Source organism: Erinaceus europaeus, chromosome 15 (genome assembly GCF_950295315.1).
Source record: "Erinaceus europaeus chromosome 15, mEriEur2.1, whole genome shotgun sequence".
Lineage (NCBI taxonomy): Eukaryota > Metazoa > Chordata > Mammalia > Eulipotyphla > Erinaceidae > Erinaceus > Erinaceus europaeus.
The window spans coordinates 65,410,566-65,431,734 of record NC_080176.1 but is presented as its reverse complement, the minus strand read 5'-3'; the positions used below and the strand labels follow the sequence as shown (position 1 = coordinate 65,431,734).

Here is a 21,169-nt window from a genome sequence, read left to right as displayed (position 1 = left end):
CAACTGTCCCATTCTGTGATTCCTGGGGCATTGGTTTACAAAGTGGCTTTGGAAAGTCTAAATTTAGACTCACTTCTTCTGCCTGCTCAGATGTCCCCAAATCTCATACTGTGGCCTTTCCGCGGGAATTACAGGCCCCAGCAAGGCGCTGACATTTCAGACACTGTTCTTCCTTCTTCTGAACAGCCAGAAACCTAGATAAGACCCTTCTTGGATGGAGCTGAGGTTTACAGTTTAACAGGCTGTGGACTGCATTTTTGGTAGCCTTATTCATATCACAGTCTGACTCAAGGCTTCATGATCCTAGCTTCTCTACTATGTGAATGAAGTCCTCTAGACTAGACACTGGAAATTATTTTTATCACAATTTTGTAGACATAACAAATGTTCTTTATGTGCTTCCAAAATGCTAAGCCCCATGAATATCTTAAACTCTGCAGGAAGTACATTCTCAGCTGCAACCCTGTCTGTAGCACAGAAACAGCCATCAGCAATGCCTAAATGAACGGGTAAGACTGCGTTTCAATAAAACTTTATTGACAATAATGGAAGGGAAGCAGCTTCAGCCAGGGGGATGTAGTTTGTTAGTCTTGACTCCAGATTGTATAGAAATATCCTCTAGCTTGCTCCCAAAGGGGCACAGAAGTGCAACCCAAGCTCCTTTCCTACACCTTCTCCTTCCTCCTGGACTCTTCCTGTTATTCTTCCCAGAGACCCAACCCCATACCTGCCTTCCCAGAAGCCATTTCAGGCTTAGATGAAGTCATCTATAAGGAACATATTCTGGGCCCAGCTCAGTTCTTTGACTTCCACAACTACCCTCTTATTATACAATGTGAGAGGACCTGGGCTCAGGTCCCTGCCCTCCCTCCACCCTCAAAGGAACACTTCACAAGCAATGAAGGAGGGCTGCAGGTGTCTCTTTTCCTTCCTCACTGTTTCCCCTCTCTCAATTTTTATCTGTCCTATTAAATGAGATAGAAAGAATAGAAAAATAAAAGGCCATTGGGAGTGGTGGATTCATAGTGCAGGTACCAAACCCCAAGAGATAATCGTAGTGGCAAAGGAAAAAAAAAAAAAAGAATAAGAAGAGAGAAAAACCAAAAAAACAGAAAACAAATCATCTCTTCATCTCTTGGATTCTGTGGGAACTATGGTGGCTATCCAGGCGAAGAGCTCAGAATAATTATAAAAATTGTGTTAAAACACTAATAAAGACAATTTAAAAAAAATTATAAAATTATTGTGAGAGAGAGCAAGACCAGAGTACCACACCACCATTTTAATGGCAGGAACTCAGACATACAAGGAATGCTGTCTACCATCACTTCCCTGCCCTCCACCATCTGCATCATAACAGACTGTCTGGGTTCAATCCCTGGCACCATCAATATACAAATAAAATAAACTCAAATAGCTGTAGCCCTGCTATCCAAGTAGTTGAAGACCTCCTCTCTGACTTGAACCTCAGATAAGCTGGAGCTTACAGAGGCAAAGACTGGCCATCCTAGATGTGAGCTGAGTTCGTTATCTACCCACAGACTAACTCTTGGGGGCTCTGTAACTGGTATTGGCCAACTACTTAGGAATCAACGCCATTTCCTATAGATGAACAGAAAATAGATCTGGGCAGCCTTAGAGTATCTGAACCAATCCCAGGGATGACTCAAGATTGGAATAAATCAGGGTTCCTCAGCCTGAGCACAACTGATATGTTGAGCCAGGTTAGTCTTGGCTATGAGAAGGACCTAGGTGTTATAGGAAGTTTAGCAGTAACCCTGGCTTCTGTCTGCTAGATGCCCCACTGTGACAGCCAGAATGTCTCTAAACATTGACAATTTCCACCAGTGAAGGAGGCACAGAACCACCCATGGTGCAGAACCACTGGTCCCAATTAGCAGTTTCCATCAGGGACGGTATTGGGGTTTGAAAGGCAAAGTTAGAGCTTTTATGGAACCATCAGGTGCACTACTGGCAAAAGTTAGGTGACCTTGGACCTGACCCGCAGGTACCAGTAGCCTTGTGACAACCTCACAAATTCCCCAAATCCTCAATGGAAGTGACATCTCCCACATCTCCACCCCTGCTGAGAACCATGAGCCTAAGCTAATCATAGTGACCAGTTCCCCTTTGGCAGTGGCTAGGTTGGGAATGGCTATATCGTTCAGTTCTGGACAAGGAGCCTCAATCAAAAACCTGCTGAGGTGATGGAGATGGCAGCAATGGAGAATCTCTCAAGGAACATACTCTTCCTCCCTACTCTGTTTTCTCTTCTTTCTTTTTAAATTTTACCAAAGCACTGCTCAGCTCTGTCTTATAACAGTGCTAGGGACTAAACTTGGGACTGTGAAGTCTCAGGCATGGAAGCCTTTTGTAGAACCATGATGCTATCTCCCCCTTTACTTCTTATCTTTGGAAGCAGTAATGGCCGGAAGTGAAATTGGGACCACATGAGGACAATCGGGGATGAAGGCCAGCTCACTGCAGTTGGCAGATGAGCATGGGGCCTTGTTGACACGGCTGAGTAGCTGAGCCAATTCTGGAAGTGCCAACCCTCATATTTCTTGCCAAGTGAGAGGGTCAAGTCCTGTTGTTGTTTAAAACATTTTCACTGTCTCTCTTGTTAAATTTTAAGTTGATATTATCTAACTGGTACTCACTTGTTAAGTCCATGTTTGTCTAAATGGAAAATAGAAAGATGCAGAATGCATGGATCCTGACTCTAAGAAGCTTATAGTCTTCTCTTCATGGGAGAGAGGAACCCATCCACAGGAACTTAAGCAGGAGATAGTTCAATATTTGAGCACAGGATTTGCATATTGAGGCCCCAAAAGTCCAACATTCAATCCCCAGCACTACTATGTGCCAGAGCTGAGTGGTGCTCTGTTTTCTTTCTTATTCTTTATTTCCCTCTCATAAAAATAAACTATTTCAAAAGCAATATAAGAATATTTAGGGACTGTCATGGTTCTCACATCCAGGGTAATGGACTTAGGGATAATGAACTCACTCAGAGAAAGTTTTTGGGGAAAAAGTTTCTAAGATGGCTGCCAATGTCTCCCTTTCCTTGTTTCAGGACATGTGTAATCAATCTTTTCTCACTTAAGAATGTTCTGGAGGAGACTTCTGGAGGTGGGAGCAAAAGCAGCTGTGTTTCTCTCCTTTCCTCTCCCAGGTCAATTAGGAATACCAAAGGAGACCACCTGGGACCACAACAAGACAGGACTAGAATGACTTCAGGAACCTACCAAATCACCGGTGAGTGCAATTACGTGTGGTGCTTGGTCAGAGAGGAACCTAGGGAGAGATTGATTAAGTGGCTGGTAACAGTCTGGTAGTTTACCAGTTGAGAGACCACCTCCACTCTGTTTCACTAACAAGGAGACTGCTGAAGGGAGAAAAGGAATCCCCTGAGACTCACCAAAAGCAACTGAGTCTCCATTGCTACTGCCCTCAGTATCTGGAGTAGTGGCAGGGAGGCCCTGTGCTGACACCAGGGGATGGAGAACTAACAAGGAAACTCAGGAAAAGATCTATACCTTGGTGGCCTAGCAGAGGGGCTGTGAAAATCACTTTGCATAACCACTGGATTATCTCTGCCACACCCTGCTTTATCTCTTGGTCAGGAGTCAGTGATTAAGCTAAGAAGCCTACTTATAGTTTAAAAGCCCTCAGGCTCCCATAGCCTACAGGGACAAAAAAGAACAAAGAGGCTTTTAAGCCACTGAGCTCCAACTCAGGAATTAAAATACTATTGAAACAACTGTCAATTTCTACAACTGTGAACCCTCTAATTACCTTACTTAGACAGAAGTCAATCCAGGCAAGAGTGATCAGTAATTTGAAAAGTCCTCAGAGAGGGACTTCATAATATACTATATAGAATGGTTAAACCAACAAGAAGAAATATTGGAGAAGTGAACCAGGACAAGAGTCCAGCTAAAAGTCCCCCAAAGGTTGAACCACAAAATAGTGAGGTCAACATCCAAACACTAGTTAAGGAAATAGTCACAGGAGTGAGTAAAGAGTTTGAAAGAATTGTTATCAGAAATGCAGAAAAAAACAAATGAGACCCGGGAAGAAAACACTATTATCTCAAGGTTATTAGAGAGCTGAAACCTGAAATAGCTGAGCTAAGAACACAACTAGCTGAACAAGCTAAAATAGTATCAGAACAGAGTAACAAAATAGATGAACTCCAGAAAACAGCAGAGGGGAGGGAGAATAGAATCAATGAGGCTGAAGACAGAATTAGCAAGATCAAGGACGAATTAGAGACAACTAAAAAAGAAGTAAGAGATCTCAAAAAGAGATTAAGAGATACTGAAAACAACAACAGAGACCTATGGGATGACTTCAAAAGAAACAATATACGCATTACTGGCTTGCCAGAGGAAGAAAGAGAGGGAGAGGAAGAAAGCATTCTTCAGGCCATAATAGCTGAAAACTTCTCTAGTCTAGACAACATCAAAGACAAAACGGTTCAAGAAGCCCAGAGGGTCCCAAACAGAATTAACCCAGACTTAAAGACACCAAGACACATCATATTTAAAATGGAAAGGAATAAGGATAAAGAAAGAATCCTGAAGACCGTAAGAGAAAAACAAAGAGTCACCTACAGGGGAAAACCCGTAAGATTAGCAGACTTCTCCACAAAAACACTATAGGCCAGAAGAGAATGGCAAGATATCTATCTAGTGCCCAATGAGAAAGGCTTTCAACCAATACTACTGTATCCTGCTAGACTGTCATTCAGACTAGATGGAGGCATCAAAACCTTCTCAGACAAGCAACAGTTGAAAGAATCCACTATCACCAAGCCTGCCCTGAAAGAAGTTCTGAAAGGTGAGAGCACCATAAATATAGAAATAAACAGTGACAACACCATAAATATGCCCTATATCAGAACACTCTAAAACTCTACAAGAATGGCGTTAAAATATCTTCAATGTTTGATATCAATAAATGTGAATGTCCTGACTTCACCTGTTAAAAGGCACAGAGTAGGAAGATGGATCAGAAAACACAACCCAACAACATGCTGTCTACAGGAAACCCACCTAACTCAACAAGACAAACACAGACTCAAAGTGAAAGGATAGAAAACTATCATACAAGCCAATGACCCACAAAAAAGGGCAGGAACAGCTATTCTCATATCTGATATGATAGACTTTTAAATAAATAAGATTAAAAAAGATAGGAATGGACACTACTTAATGCTCAGTGGATCAGTCAACCAAGAGGACTTAACAATTATTAACATCTATGCACCCAATGAGAAGCCATCTAAATACATCAAAAGTCTACTGAAAGAGCTACAGCAATATATTAACAGCAACACAGTCATAGTATGGGACTTCAACACCCCACTCTCTCAACTTGAAAGATCATCCAGGCAGAAAAATCAATAAAGACACGAGGAAGCTAAATGAAGAGACAGATAAACTAGAACTACTGGACATTTTCAGAGTTATCCATCCCAAGAAACTGGAATACACATTTTAATCAAGTCCACATGGGTGATTCTCAAGGATAGACCATATGTTAGGCCACAAAGACAGCATCAGCAAATTTAAGAGCATTGAAATCATCCCAAGCATCTTCTCAGACCACAGTGGAATGAAACTAACACTTAACAATCAACAAAAGATTAGTAACAGTCCCAAAATGTGGAAGCTTAACAGTGCACTACTTAACAACTACTGGGTCAAAGAGGAAATCAAGAAAGAAATCAAAATGTTTCGAAATGTCAATGAAAATGAAGGCACAAGCTATCAAAATATTTGGGACACGGCTAAGGCACTACTGACAGGGAAGTTCATAGCCACACAAGCACACATTAGGAAATAAGAAAAAGCACAAATAAACAGCCTGATTGCACACCTTAAAGACCTAGGAGAATAAGACCAAAGCAACCAGAAGGACAGAAATCACTAAAGTTAGGGCAGAAATAAATAACACTGAAAATAAGAAAACCATACAAAAGATCAACAAAAGTAAATGTTGGTTCTTCAAAAGAGTGAACAAAATCAACAAACCTTTAGCCAGACTCACAAAACAAAAAAGGGAGAAGACCCAAATAAATTGGATCATAAATGAAAGAGGAGATATCACAACAGACACTGCAGAAATTCAAAATATCATGCAAGGCTTCTAAGAACAACTATATGCCACCAACCTAGAAAACATGGAAGAAATGGACGATTTCCTAGATACCTACCAACTCCCAAAATTGAGTAAAGAGGAACTAGATAACATGAACAGGCCTATCACAGCTAATGAAATTGAAACAGTTATCAAGAACCTTCCCAAAAATAAAAGTCCTGGACCAGATGGTTTTACTAATGAATTCTACAAAACCTTCAAAGAAAAACTAATTCCTCTACTTTTAACAGTCTTCCAGAAGACTGAAGACACTGGAATACCCCCTTCCAGCTTCTATGAAGCCAACATCACTTTGATACCAAAAGCAGACAGGGACACAAAAAGAAAAGAAAACTACAGAACAGTATCTCTGATGAACATAGATGCTAAAATATTGAAAAAATTCTAGCCAACCAGATACAGCAGTATATTAAAAAGATTGTTCAACATGACCAAGTGGGGTTTATCCCAGGGATGCAAGGTTGGTTTAATATTCGTAAATCAACCAACATGATTCACCACATCAATAAAAGCAAGACCAAAAACCACATGGTCATATCCATAGATGCAGAGAAAGCCTTTGGACAAAATAAAACATCCCTTTATGATAAAAACACTACAAAAAATGGGAATAGATGGAAAATTCCTGAAGACAGTGGAGTCTATATATAGCACACCTACAGCCAACAACATACTCAATGGTGAAAAACTGGAAGCATTTATTTCCCCTCAGATCAATTGCTAGACAGGGTTGCCCACTATCACCATTATTATTCAACATAGTGTTGGAAGTTCTTGCCATAGCAATCAGGCAGGAGCAAGGAATTAAAGGCATATAGATTGAAAGAGAAGAAATCAAGCTCTCCCTATTTGCAGATAACATGATAGTATACATAGAAAAACCTAAGGAATCCAGCAAGAAGCTTTTAGAAATCATCAGGCAATACAGTAAGGTGTCAGGCTACAAAATTAACATTCAAAAGTCAGTGGCATTCCTCTATTCCACTGAGTTTGAAGTTGAAATCCAGAAATCAATTCCATTTACTATAGCAACAAAAACAATAAAATATCTAGGAATAACCTAACCAACGAAGTGAAAGACTTGTATACTGAAAATTATGAGTCACTACTCAAGGAAACTGAAAAAGACAGAAAGAAGTGGAAAGATATTCCATGCTCATGTGTTGGAAGAAGTAATATCATCAAAATGAATACACTACCCAGAGCCATATACAAATTTAATGCTATCCCCATCAAGATCCCAACCACATTTTCTAGGAGAATAGGACAAATGCTACAAATGTTTATCTGGAACCAGAAAAGACCTAGAATTGCCAAAACTATTTTGAGAAGAAAGAAAAGAACCAGAGGCATCACACTCCCAGATAAAAAATTGTATTATAGGGCCGTTGTCATCAAAACTGCTTGGTACTGGAACATGAATAGACACACTGACCAGTGGAATAGAAATGAGAACCCAGAAGTGAGGCCCCACACCTATGGACATCTAATCTTTGACAAAGGGGCCCAGACTATTCAATGAGGAAAGCAGAGTGTCTTCAACAAATGGTGTTGGAAAAAATGGGTTGAAACATGTAGAAGAATGAAACTGAACCACTATATTTCACAAAATACAAAAGTTAATTCCAAGTGGATCAAGGACTTGGATGCTTAGACCACAAACTATCAGACACATAGAGGAAAATATTGGCAGAACTTTTTTCCGCAAAAATTTTAAAGACATCTTCAATGAAACAAATCCAATTACAAAGAAGACTAAGGCAAGTATAAACCTATGAGACTACATCAAATTAAAAAGCTTCTGCAAGCAAAAGAAACCACTACCCAAACCAAGAGACCCCTCACAGAATGAGAGAAGATCTTTACATGCCATACATCAGACAAGAAGCTAATAACCAGAATATATAAAGAGCTTGCCAAACTCAACAACAAGAAAACAACCCCATGCAAAAATGGGGGGAGGACATGGACAGAATATTCACCACAGAAGAGATCCAAATGGCCGAGAAACACATGAAAAAAAATGCTCTAAGTCTTTTATTGTCAGTGAAATGAAAATAAAGACAACAATGATATACCACTTCACTCCTGTGAGAATGTCATACATCAGAGAAGGTAACAGCAACAAATGCTGGAAATGTTGTGAGGTCAAAGGGACCCTCCTGCACTGCTGGTGGGAATTTAAATTGGTCCAACCTCTGTGGAGAACAGTCTGGAGAACTCTCAGAAGGCTAGAAATGGACCTACCCTATGATCCTGCAATTCCTCTCCTGGGGATATATCCTAAGGACCCCAACATATCCATCCAAAAATATCTGTGTACACATATGTTCTGGGCAGCACAATTTGTAATAGCCAAACCCTGGAAGCAACTCAGGTGTCCAACAACAGATGAGTGGCTGAGCAAGTTGTGGTATAATATATATGAATACTACTCAGCTATTAAAAATGATGACTTCACCATTTTCAGCCGATCTTGGATGGACCTTGAAAAAAATCATGTTGAGTGAAATAAGTCAATGAATATGGGATGATCTCACTCTCAGGCAGAAGCTGAAAAAGAAGATCAGTAGAGCAAGAACAACTAAAACCTTAACTGGAGTTGGCATATTGCATGAAAGTAAAAGACTCTGGGGTGGTTGGGTGGGAGAATACAGGTCCAAAAAGGATGACAGAGGACCTAGTGGGGGTTGTATTGTTATATGGAAAACTGAGAAGTGTTATGCATGTACAAACTATTGTATTTACTGTCAAATATAAAACATTAATCCCCCAATAAAGAAATTAAAAAAAAGAATGTGCTGGACCTACTGACTGTCTCTCTTCTGCCTCCATTTGCTGCTTCTCAGTGCCAGCACTACAAATCCACTGCTCCCGATAGTCATCCCTCCCATTTTATCAGATAGGATTGAGAGAAATTGAGAGGGTAAGGGGAGATAGAGAGGGAGAGAGAATGATAAGAGAACTACAGTCCTGCTTCACTGCTTGTGAAGCATCCCTGCTGCAGGTGGGGAGGGAGGGGCTCAAACCCATTTCCTTATAGATAGTACTATGTGCACTTAACCAGCCACGCCACCACCGGGCCCCATGACTCACTTCTAAGGAACAGAAAATAGCAGAAGTAATGGGACATCACTTCTGACATAAAGTTATAAAAATACTGTGGTTTCCATCTTGTATGATCACTCTCAAAGAAGCCAGCTACCCCCGACTACACTCTTGGGCAAGTCCTGAGGTAGACCTATAAGGAGACCCATGTGAGTTCTAGGATCTTCTGAGTCTTTACCATCACAGCATGAAACAGTTTAGAAGTTGATCTTCCTGACCTAAGTTTTGAGTGGACAACAGCCATGGCCATAAAGGCACTGAAGTCTCTCTCACGAGTGATTTGTGATAGGTACTGGCTAAGCTGTGCCCAAGCTCCCAACCCTCAGAAGCCATATGACAGTAAATACTCTTTAAGCCTCTAAACTTGGGGTGTTTGTAAAAAAAATACAATAGATAAATAATGGAAAGATGTAGAGACCTGCAGCTCTTGACATTTCCAAAACTGAAACCAATTATCATGGCCTGAGAACTTGAGAAGCTCAAGGTCTTCATTTCTGCCTCTGCTCACCCTTTGCTCCAGAAAATTACACAAGCAGTTAGGGAGGACAAAGATTTCCAGACCTCCTGACAATCCTGAAATAGCATGGAGAGAATTTCCAGAGGCCTCACTGGGGTTTCATGCCTATATCCATCAGTGCAGAGTAGGGAGGAGGGTGGGAGTCTGGGTCCTTAACATGAGTGTGGGTGCCGGTCGCCATGCGAACAGCACCCACTGGAGGTTACACCTGCCTGGGTTGGTGTGCACAAGAGGTTGTGTGGGGGCCAGAGTTAACATCCTTAAGATTTCATACTGTCCCCACAACACCTGACCTTTGTAGATTTCAAGGGGAACTTTGTCATTCTCTTTCTTTCTCCCCCCCCTTTATTGTCTTTGTGGTTGTAGTCTTATTGTGGTTATTATTGTTGTTGATGTTGTTCGTTGTTGGATAGGACAGAGAGAAATGGAGAGAGATGGGGAAGACAGAGAGGGGGAGAGAAAGATAGACACCTGCAGACCTGCTTCACCGCTTGTGAAGCGACTCCCCTGCAGGTGGGGAGCCAGGGGCTCGAACCGGGATCCTTAAGCCGGTCCTTGGGCTTTGTGCCATGTGCGCTTAACCTGCTGCGCTACCGCCCAACTCCCTCATTTTTTTTTAAAGGAAAGAATCCTGGGCTCACAGAAGATGTTGGCCTCTACCAAAAGCTAAATTAGGACAGCTATGACTTCAGTGGCTCAAGGAGGGTAGGTTAGGTGCCCTTTGGGGTTGCTTTGCTTGGACTGTGCTCTAAGGGGCAGAGCTACCAGCTAGAGTTTGAGATTCTCAAAAGCAAAGCCCGGCTAGGAGGTGGAGCACTGGATGAGGCACTGGACTCTCAAATATGAGGTCCCAAGTTCAAACCCCAGCACCACACACACTAGAGCGATGCTCTGGCTCTCTCACATCCACTCACTCTAATATGTAAATAAAGAACGAAATAAGCTCACATCTTTGGTTTCTCCTGCACTTGCTTTGATTTTCAGTGGTGGTGCCCATCCCTGAATCTGGATGTGACTTTTGTGACCCTAGATTTAGCATGTCATGATGGGAAGCAGAGGAGTTGGCCCCAGAAGAGCTCAGTACACAGATGTGCCAAACTCTGGGACCCACCGGGGGACCCACTTATTCCCTCCTGCAGGGTCAGCCCCTGGCAGTGATGCAGAAAGCAGCCTGGTTGGTCATTTAAGGACTCACAGCATCAGACAAGCTTGCTTATGGACCAGAAATGGCCAATATGGTCCTTGTGCATGGTAATGTGTGTGCTTTACCTGGTGAACCCTCTCTGGCCCATCAGCCTACATCATTCCCAAATAGTTTTTTTTTTCCTTTTTACCAGAGCACTGATCAGCTCTGGCTTATGGTGGTATGGGGGATTGAACCTAGGACTTCAGAGCCTCAGGCATGACAGTCTGTTTGCATAACCATTATGCTATCTACCCCTGCCAAATGGTCTTTCTTTTTGATAGAGGGTGAGAGAGAGAAAGACAGAGGGAGAAAGAGAGAGGGAGAAGGAGAGACACCTACAGCACTGTTCCACTGCTCGTGACGCTTTCCTCCTGCAGGTGGGTGCTCTACCCAGTAAGCCGCTGCCCAGCCTTTGTTTGGAAGCTAGAGAGAGCAGGGATTCTTTCTCATTGGCATCACCACAAAATCCTCCCTGCTCCCACCCCAACCTGCTCAGTAGCAAAGCAAAGCTGCATTCTGAGTCAAGTCCCTCACTCCACACCACTGCTCACAAATTCAAATCATAACACTCATTTCTTACCTCCCCTTGAGTAATGCCAAGCAAATGCGGACACCTCACGAGTCTTGTCTGACTTGAAACCCACATCCAGTCCCCTTTAAATGTCAGTGAGTTCTTGACTTGCCTCCCACAGCCCTGCTTCCCACCAGTCACCTGGCCCATCGCCCTGGAGGTGTGAGCCCGGCTATTCCCACGGAGGCTAATCATTTCCAGGTGCCCTGCTCAGAGGCACAAAGAAATCATTCGTGGCTAGGGGAAAAAGTTCTCACTGGTGGAGATCATATCTCCCTGTTCACAAGTGACGGAAGCAGCAGTCTTATGATGGCTCAGGTGACAGCAACTACCCCAGGCCACAGGGGGCTGTCACCACACAGGAGAGAGGCCAGGAGGGCCTGTGTCTAGTCCTGCAACTATCTGCAAGCTCTCAGGTGAGGAGTTTCAGATCTGGGAGGTGGAAAGAACCATACTTGCCCTACTTGGATGATACAATTACTATTGTTGTTGCTGTTATTATAGTGTTATTATCAACATTACTATTCTATTCAGGGAAATAAGGAGAAATAGAGGCTGGTGTTGTGAATGCACATTTCGAAAACGCAACACATGAACTGAAGGGAAGTTACGAGCATACCCAGTTACACCGAAAATGACAATTTTCTCAGTGATGTTGGCTGGGCTCTGGATGGTGGAGGTGGGAGTGCTACCCTCTCTCATCCCTCCGCTAGGGACAGTCCTACAATGAGTGACCACCACAGGGGACCAGCAGAGCACTGAGCCACCAACCTCTGCACACCGTTTGAGTCTTCAGTGGAGGGGAGTAGGGGGAGAGGACCTTGAGGATAAATTAAACCTTTCTTATCTTACAAGCTGGTACCAAAACACCAACCCAGGATGGAGCATCTGCAGTGATTCCAAAACGGATCACTACAGGACTGGATGTTTCTGTCCCCTCCACCCTTACATACAAGCCAGATGTTGAATTCCCAACGCCCAATGTGGTGGCACTAGGTAGTGGGATCTTTGGGAGGTAATTAGGTCATGAGGGTGGGGCCCACATGGATAGGATTAGTGTCCTGGTAAAAGGGAGCCTTTGGGGCTCTCCTGTCCTCTTCTTGCTATGTGGGGGCATGGTGACACACCATGTCTGCAGCCCAGAAGAGGATCCTCAACAGAATCCAAGCATGCTGGCACCCTGAGCTGGGACTAAGTCTCTCTGTCTGTCCACACTTGGGATTCCAATGTGCACCTTAGGTGGTTGAAATAAATTCAGAACTCAGAATAATTTGCATGACTACTCAAAAAAAAAAAAAGATAACAATTTTGAGCTAGGGGAGACAGCTCTCATAAAAAGAACTTTTCTTTTCTTTCTGAGACAATGCTTCTGTCATTGGTAATAAGAAGCCTTGCTATAAAAGCAACCTTTCTCACTGGAAGGGTCTCTGTCCCTCCCAGAGTGACACCTGCCTTCTTTTGAGTTGCTCATTGTTGTTAACACTGGAAACCCACAACCCAAGCTCCCTGCCCAGGAACTATAGACACACAGCAATAAAACTTACGTCAGTGGAGAAAATAGCAGAAGCCAGATAACAGCAGCCCTTGTGACCAACACAATAGAACACCCTGGTTTGACAAATGCAATTCTGCCAACAGCCAGGAATTCCAGTCTCCCAGGTACAAGGAGTGCTGGGGCAGGGACTAGATTTCTCCTGCATGGTGGAGTGAGCTGGAAACCCAGACCAGGGCTGGCATTCCCACCAGCACCGTGTCAGTGCTTGGCTGGCAACGGGCTGGTCAGTGACGCAGTAAAACATTCCTTTGCCTCTCCCTTTCTCGACACACTTCAGATATATGAGTCTTGGGATTTAATGAGTTCTGGAAAACCAGCACAAACCAGGCTTTGTCATCTTGTTATGAGCTGGAGTTCTTATGAGCCTGAACAAAAGAGAAGTTAAAAGGTTTAGGCAGGGGGACTGCCTGGGGAAGGGCCCTGCCACCCCTAAGTCTGTTGACACTGCCTCCAAACTACCCTCTGGGAAGAAGGCTAGCTGGTAGAAGCTGCTCTCATTCCAACACCCTGGAGTCAGGGTGACCGGCACTCAAAGTGCAGGCAAGGCAGTGGATAGGGGAGGCATCCTGGCAGGAGTTTTTTTCTTCTTCTTTTTTTCCTAGAACACAAAGGAAGAATAAAGATTGGATAGTAACAAAGGGTGGCTGGACCAGGTCTCTGATGCCAGAAGGACCTGCCTCTAGCACTGGTCATCTCTCACTTGGGATAAATCAGGTGAGGCCTGGGGAGATAGCATAATAGTTATGCAAAAAGACTTTCATGCCTGAGGCTCTGAGGTCCCAGGTTCAAGCTCCAGTAGCACTATAAACCAGGGCTGAGCAGTGCTCTGATAGGATGGAAGGATGGAAGGAAGGAAGGAAGGAAGGAAAGAAGGAAGGAAGGAAAAATCAAGTGGCATTACTGCTTACCATATGAGGCCAGGGTATGCAGGGAACAGAACCCCTTCCTTTTAGGAAGAATGCTCTGGGAAGGCTACTTCTGGAGCAAGGCTTTCTTTCTTTCTTTTTTTAAAATTTATTTTATTTTATATTTATTTATTTATTCCCTTTTGTTGCCCTTGTTGTTTTATTGTTGTAGTTATTATTGATGTTGTTGTTGGATAGGAGAGAAATGGAGAGAGGAGGGGAAGACAGAGAGGGGGAGAGAAAGACAGACACCTGCAGACTTGCTTCACTGCCTGTGAAGCAACTCCCCTGCAGGTGGGGAGCTGGGGGCTCAAACGGGGATCCTGAGGCCAGTCCTTGTGCTTTGCACCACCTGTGCATAAACCACTGCGCTACTGCCCAACTCCCCCTTGGAGCAAAGCTTTCTATCAGCACTGGCTGATAGAAAAGATCGTTCTCTTTTTCCAAGTGGCCACAGTTTTGAGTTCTGAATCTGTTACAACCACCTAAATTGCCAACTAAGGTCCCAGGTGTAGGCAGACAGAGAGACTTAGGGTCACAGAAAAGGCCTGGCCTCAGAAAGCCTGAAGGGAAATACAAAATGGTCTCATCAGAATCCAACCAAATGTTCCTGCAACAGGTCTGATGAAACTACACTCGAGGAGATCGAGGGTTTGCGACCCAAGGTGTACCTGCTCCCACCTCCCTTTGCTCAGCGTCTCTCTGAAATAAAACACAGCCTTGGATGGAGATCTTTTCACCCTGAGCACCAACTTCAGCGTCAGCGTCAGCCACCCAGATGAAAGCCCTGAGCTTTGGGGTTATCTAAGAAGCTGGCTGGGACTGCGGCCCAGGAGAATCTTGGTGGCATTTCACCCTCTGTGCCTGTGTTCAGAATGTCCTCACAGGCTGGAAAACTCACTCATATTCATTCTCTCTTTCCCTCTCTGTCTCTCTCCTCCCAAGGACTCACCGTGAGGTGACCTCACAGGGAAACCATGATGAGGGTTGTGCCCTAGTGGACAGGCGGAGGTGGTGGCACAGGCAGCAGGTAAAGCCTACTTAGAAACACTACCTAGTTGGTCAAATAGCTCAGTCAGGTAGTGCGCTGCTTTATCATGTGTGTGATCCACACTGAAGGAAGCTTCAGTACTGTGGTACCCATCACACATACTCTCTTTACCTGGCTGTCTCTACTTGAAAAAGGAAGGAAGGAAGGGATGGAGGAAGGAAGGATGCATGGAGGTAGGTCAGGCATGGCTTTTTCCCCCTTGTCCACACTACCTTGGTTTGCATCCTGATAGGTCCGCAAGTTCAGAGTCTGCAATCCACCAGAGAACAAGAAGGACTCACTCTTACTCCCTGCAGCTGAGAGACTGTGACATCTGTGTGTCCCTGATGAGCTTATTTGGAAAGAATGAATGAATGATTGAAGTTTCATCAGCCGCCGCGTGCTCTCTCTGCCATCTTCTGGAATCCCTTCTAATCCAGTCTTTTTTTCTGTCATTTCTATAATACATCTGATGATTTTTATTCTCTTGTTTAAAATAATTTCTAGTAGTTCTCCACTATCCAGATATTCAACCCAAGCTCCTATTGCAGCCTACACATCAGACCTGCATCTGTCCTCTTCACACATGTCCAGCTGCCTTTCATAAGCCGTACCCACACTGCAGACACACAGACTGGGGTGCTCGGTCCTGTGTCACCACATCCCCGGCCCTGGCCACCTGTCTGCTATTCTTCCTGTGGCCCAGGACCAGCGCTACTGTAGGGCCCCACAGTGCACACCACATATGCCCTTGGAGGCTGCTCTTGAGGCCCTGCCTCTCCAGCGTCTTCCTGCTCAGGCAGGAGTCCTGAGAGCAAAAGTGGTGGCTGGAGGGGATGAGGCAGTGGGACATTATTACCATGTGCAACCTGGGTTCAAATTCTCAGTTCACATGTGCAGGGAGAAGGGTAAGTTCCACAAGTGGAGAAGCAGGGCTTCAGGTCTGTCTGTCTGTCTGTCTACCTACCTACCTATCTCTCTCTCCTTTACCCCTCTCAGTTTATCTCTTTCCTATCAAATGAAAAAAAACACAAAAGAGAAAAACAACCACCAGGAGTGGTGAATTCATTATGTAGGTACCAAACCCCAGAAGTAACTCTGGAGGCAATTGAGTGAAGACTGGGGGGAGGTTGGTTAACTATAATTCACACCTGCACCCACCTTCCCACCCCCAGTCTAGTCTAGTTCTAGACAAACAGCAGGTGCTCAATCAAACGTTAAGGAATATTACCCTGTGTAAGGACCTGGGTTTAAGCCTTCACTCCCCACCTGCAGGGAAGACACTTTATAAGTGGTGAAGCAAGTCTGTTAGGTGTGTCTCTCTTTCTTTCTCTATCTTCCTCTCACTCCTCAATTTCTCTCTGTCTTATCAAATGAAATATAGAAAGAAAAACATGATCACCAGGAGTAGTGGATTTATTGTGCTGACACTACCCTGGTAATAATAACAATAACAACAACAATAATAGCTAAAGAATAAAACACTTAAGATGCCTCAGAGGTACAGCACATGCCTCCATGAGTGAGGCCCTGGGTTCAATCCCTGGTACCACATGAGAGCAGCACCGTGGACAGCACCAAGGAGGCACATGGGTGGAGCTCCACAGATGTGGAGTGATATCTAGAAGCTTTCCTCCCTGCCGCCATCCTTACCCTATTTGGTCTAAAAGAATAGACAATAAAAATTAGGAGCAAGAGGTATCTCAGTGAAGCCCTAGGTACCCTGTATTCTTTCTCACCACATAAAAAAAAAATGGACACGTGAACAAAGAGACCCAGTGGGTATGGGGTCAGGGCTCGAGAGTGTAAAGCGTTTGGGGAGCTGATTCAGAAAGGTGCTTTCTCCAGAAGATGTGTGGCCTGCCAGTGAGAGAGCACCATCAGGGTCAGGTGGCTGGGATGAGAGAAGGGTGTTGCGACAGGACAGGGGAGCCTGAAGGACCATGCTGGCTTGTGGACTCCCATGGGGTGGCAGCCAGGAACACGGGCAAAGGTAGGAGTAATGGTGTGGCCAGGGAGAAACAGCAAGTGGACTGAGGATGAGTGCTGGAGAAAGACCAGGAGGACTGAGAGGTGCAGGGAGCAGAGAAGGGACTTTGCAGGCAGAATCCTGGTGACTAACTGCATGTTCTCTGGAGTGTCAAATAACACAGGAGAAACAGAAGCACTTAAGCAGAAAGCAACCCAGAGAGTGACTGCCTGCCATTTCCCTGGCGTATTTGTTCCTCCTTCTCTCCCTCTTTTCTTCTTGGCTTGCAGATCAGTGCACCGACAAACTCAGGATGCGAAATCTGGACTGTTTACCGAGACTGAGGCTAGATGAGCACAGAACACCTCCTTGGGCCCACCTGTCTACATTCCACCTTCAGGATTAGCCACACCGAGGCATTTCGTTGAGACTTAAATTTTTGTTAATTATCTCTATCTTATAGAGACAGCAAAAATATGAGATGGTAGTAGGAGATAGAGAGGGAGACACCTGCAACACCGTTTCACCACTTGCAAAGCTTTGCCCCTACAGGTGGGGACCCAGGACTTGAACCTGGGTCTGTGTGCATTGTACTCAATGTGTGCTCAATCAGGTGTGCTACCACCTGGCCCTTCACTAAGACGACGTCTTCTTCTCCTCCTTTTTTTTTTTTTGCTTCCAGGGTTATTGCTGGGGTTTGGTGTTAGCACTATGAATCCACTGTTCCTGGCGACCATTTTTTCCATTTTACTGAATAAGACAGAGAGAAATTGAGAAGAGAAGTGAAGGGAGATAGAGAGAGAGGGAGGGTGAAAGAGAGACACCTGCAAACCTGATTCACTTCTTGTGAAGCATCCCCCTGCAGGGTGGGACCGCGGGCTCAAACGGATCCTTGCATGGGTCCTTGTGCTTTGTACTATGTGTGCTTAACCAGGTGCACCACCAGCCGGTCCCCCACTGAGACTTCTTTTTATTTTATTTTATTTATATTTATATTTATTTTATTTATTTATTCCCTTTTGTTGCCCTTATTGTTTTATTGTTGTTGTTATTGTTGTCATTGTTGGATAGGACAGAGAGAAATGGAGAGAGGAGGGGAAGACAGAGAGGAGGAGAGAAAGATAGACACCTGCAGACCTGCTTCACCGCCTGTGAAGCGACTCCCCTGCAGGTGGGGAGCTGGGGTTCAAACCGGGATCCTTATGCTGGTCCTTGTGCTTTGCGCCACCTGCGCTTAGTCCGCTGTGCTACAGCCCGACTCCCCCACTGAGACTTCTTAAGGGTCCTGTTGCCTGCTTCTCCCCAAAAGCCTCAGCTGCCACAAACAGCTCTTTTACTGTCTGATGGTCTCATGGAACAGCAATAAAACCCAGATGAAAGCACATCTGCTAAGCAGCTTTCTGCTGTCCAGAGTGCTTGCATATGGCATTATTTAGCATTTAATTCTTACATGTAATATTTACAGAGCCAATAAAACAGACACAGTGACCACAGAAGTAACGGTCTGAGGAGTGCAGGGGCAGGTGCGACACATACGCCAGCACACACAGCATACGGGTGGTAATAACTAGGGTGGCAAGTAACATACATACGAATGGAATGTCAGGGAAACAAACACAGGCTACTTTGACCTGGGATGAAGATGCTTATTTGAGGAGGAAAGTGGCAAATTTCCCTAAGTGACCTTTGAATTGAGACTTGAAGAATGATCACCAGGAGACTGGGTGGTGGTACACTTGGTGGAAAGCACACATTACCAAGCCCAGGGACACAGGTTCAAGCCCCCAGTCCCCATCTGTAGAGGGGAAACTTCATGAGCGGTGCAGCAGTGCTGCAGGTGTCTCTCTTTCTCTCTTCCTCTTTATCTCCCTTATCTCTCTCAATTTCTCTCTGTCTCTATCCAAAATAAATAAGTAAATAGATAAAATATTTGAAAAGGTGTTAAAATTTTTTTCCTCACCAAGGCTTCACTGCTCCAAACTGACCCTTTTCAGATAGACAGACAATGACAGAGAGATAGAGAAAGAGAGAGAGAGACACCATAGTAGCAAAACTTCTCCTAGTACATTGGGGCCTGAGACTGAACCTGGGTCATATGCACGGGACAGTAGGCGCACGATCCGGGTAAGCTATCTAGCCAGCCCTCCCTCTTATCTGTTTAAGAGGAGGTTCATGGTTGGCTACTGTCCAGAGGAGGTGGAGTCTCCCATGGAGGGAGACTTCAAGGGCTGCCTGGCTTTGGTGGAGGAATGAGTTTGCTGGGAGAAGATGATTCTCAGTTTCCTCATATGTTTACCAGAATACAAAGGTCTTCACGTTTATCATATAAGTTTTTAAATTTTTTTTTGTATTATCCTTATTTATTTATTGGATAGAGACAGTCAGAAAGTGAGCGAGGAAGGAGAGAGAGGGGGAAAGAGACAGAGAGATACCTCCAGCCCTGCTTCACCACTCTCAAAGCTTTCCCCCTGCAGGTGGGGACTGGGGGCTTGAACCTGGGTCCTTGTGCATTGTAACATGCGTGCTCAACCAGGTGCACCACCACCCAGCCCCATTACATGAGTTTTTTGTGGAAGTTTAAAACAATAGCCAAAGGCCTGGGCAGTGGCATGCTTGGTCAAGCAAACGTGTTACCTTGTGCAAGGACCCACATTCAAGCCCCTGGTTCCCACTTGCTGTGAAAAAACTTTACAAACGGGATGTGAGGGCAATCTGGCTGTGACATCTGTCACCCCACTGATCACCAGGGTTGATTCGGCTGATCTGGCTGGCCAGGTGGGTGTCCCCTTCCTCCCTCACTGCTCCATGTGTGTCCCTCACAAAGCTGCGTGCTTGGTCGAAGAAGACGGCCTTCCCTGATAGAGATGGATGGGTCTTCAGTCGAGGGTATACGAGTAGCTGCACTCCCCTGCTAGAACCTCCAAACAAGCTCTCAAGGTCCATTAGTAGGAGAATGTAGGGTAGTCAGGTTTCCAGAATTCCAGACACATTCAAATGAGGCACTGCATGTGGCAGTCTGCCTTTCTTTAGAAAGAAAGAAAGAAAGAAAGAAAGAAAGAAAGAAAGAAAGAAAGAAAGAAAGAAAACTTTACAACTGTGAGGTAGCACTGCTGGTGTCTCTCTTTCTCTCTCCCCCTTTTTTTTCTCTCAATTTCTTTCTGTATCTACCCAGTAAAATTAAAAATTAAAGGGAGTCAGGTGACAGCGCAGCAGGTTCTTCTTCTAGCGTTTGCCCTTCTTCCGTAGCCAGTCAACAGCGTCAGGTTGAGCCTGATGTAAAGTTTCGAGACCTCCTTTGAATCTGGAGAGGTGGCAGTCGTTGACTATGTGGGTCATAGTCTGTCTGGAGCCGCAGGGGCAGTTCGGGTCGTCTCTGGCTCCCCAGCGATGGAACATAGCGGCGCACCGGCCATGGCCTGTTCCATAGCGATTGAGGAGGGCCCAATCATACCGTGCTAGGTCAAAGCCGGGTTGACGCTTAAGCGCACGTGGTGCAAAGCGCAAGGACCGGCCTAAGGATTTCGGTTTGAGCCCCCGGCTCCCCACCTGCAGGGGTGTCACTTCACAGGCGGTGAAGCAGGTCTGCAGGTGTCTATCTTTCTCTCCCTGTTTCTGTCTTCCCCTGCTCACTCCAATTCTCTCTGTCCTATCTAACAATGACAATAATAATAACTGCAACACTAAAACAACAAGGGCAACAAAAGGGAATAAATATTTTTTAAAAATTAAAAATTAAAAAAGGAAAAAAACACCAATAGTCAAAAAGGTGGGGTGGAAAGTAAAAAATGTCACACACATGACTGCTAAAATAATCCCATAGATGCCACCCCCCAGCCTAAATAAGAAACAGCACTAAATCATATCTCCAGTTTTATGCTTAGCGAAATAAGTAAAGGGATGAAGGACAACTGCCAAATGGTTTCACTCACATGTGGAATTTAGAGAGCTGATACATATGAAATTAAAAAAAAAAGCCCAGAAGCAAACAAAGTGTAAGATTTGTGAGAACTGTGGTGGTTATCTTCGGGAGGTGGGGGTGGGTGGGAACACAGACCTTTGGTTGGTAGATGTGGTGTGGAGCTATACATTGCAACCATATAATCTTGTGGCCCACTATTAATCACAATAATAAAAAAATAATAATAAAAATAGGAATAATA

At 44.6% G+C, this 21,169-nt stretch overlaps 1 protein-coding gene and 1 long non-coding RNA gene across 8 annotated transcripts in view; one reads left to right on the top strand and one right to left on the bottom strand.

Moving 5' to 3' along the window:
• The window catches only part of MAPK4 (mitogen-activated protein kinase 4), a 177,676-nt gene that overhangs the window by 63,814 nt on the left and 92,693 nt on the right, over window positions 1–21,169 (bottom strand). The window contains exon 1 of one of the 7 annotated variants that reach the window (XM_060173883.1): window positions 11,560–11,639. The exons of the other annotated variants lie outside the window; for them this stretch is intronic. The gene's annotated coding sequence lies outside the window, so the exon portion shown is untranslated. Of the gene's footprint in view, window positions 1–11,559; window positions 11,640–21,169 lie in introns of those variants that run through there. 7 annotated transcript variants of the gene reach the window in all.
• LOC132533170 (uncharacterized) lies at window positions 11,766–14,892 on the top strand. The gene is made up of 3 exons (XR_009545081.1): window positions 11,766–11,966; window positions 13,708–13,819; window positions 14,630–14,892. It is a non-coding gene; the product is annotated as an uncharacterized LOC132533170 (long non-coding RNA).